Raw genomic sequence first — 454 nt, forward strand, 5'->3', positions numbered from 1 at the left:
GTATGGTGCAAATGATCATTCAGACTTATTGAACTCATTAACATAAGAAGGTCAAGCTATGGCTTTGTCTATGGTGCAGATTCATGGATTTCCATCTTAGGCCTGCAAGAGAACTGTAATTGGAGTTGTATCAGGATCACAGGGAATTAATTCCACAGAAATATTGCTACACTGAAAGTTACTCTGTATAATACATAGCTTTCAGTTTAAACCTGACAAATAACACACCCTAAGGTTGAATAATTGCCCTATTCAGTCTCAATGATGTTTGTATGCCTTGCGGTCAGAGTATTTGAAAATAGGCTGCAGTTTAATGAAAGTTTGGGTTGTCTGACCTTTTTTTCCCCCTTGTCAAATTCTAACTTCCTATTCTATTGCAACATGCCAAAGCAGAAGCACCCTGGCTTCCCCTTTCTTCTGCATTGTCTGGTGACCTTGAGTATAACCTGCTGAA

Source organism: Acanthisitta chloris, unplaced genomic scaffold (genome assembly GCF_000695815.1).
Source record: "Acanthisitta chloris isolate BGI_N310 unplaced genomic scaffold, ASM69581v1 scaffold14126, whole genome shotgun sequence".
NCBI classification, from domain to species: domain Eukaryota; kingdom Metazoa; phylum Chordata; class Aves; order Passeriformes; family Acanthisittidae; genus Acanthisitta; species Acanthisitta chloris.